Raw genomic sequence first — 314 nt, 5'->3', positions numbered from 1 at the left:
TTAGTTCTTGCCATTTTACTCCTTGTCTCTCTAAACAAAGTAGAAAAGTGTGAGGACTAGAAGCTCGGCTCGGCTCTTAAAGCGTGGGACCGGCTGTGAAACGGTGACGCCGCTTGAGATCCCCGGTCCTCATTGGTGACGGGCTCCTCCTGGAGCTCAGCACCGCCCACAGGAGCGAGCCGCCGCTGATCCTCGGCTGCTCATTGGACAAAAGTCCTTTCGAAACGGCCGCCAAATCTCAGAGCAGGCCGCCCTCTGCTGGAGCCTCTTTCCTGGTTGGTCTGACAGCAACAGTCTCTCTCTTTCTCTCTCTC

Source organism: Seriola lalandi, unplaced genomic scaffold (assembly GCF_002814215.2).
Source record: "Seriola lalandi dorsalis isolate HSWRI2012SDOR001 ecotype SW California unplaced genomic scaffold, Sedor1 jcf7180002054351, whole genome shotgun sequence".
In the NCBI taxonomy this organism is placed as follows: Eukaryota; Metazoa; Chordata; class Actinopteri; order Carangiformes; family Carangidae; genus Seriola; species Seriola lalandi.
Note: the sequence above shows the minus strand (reverse complement) of the source record.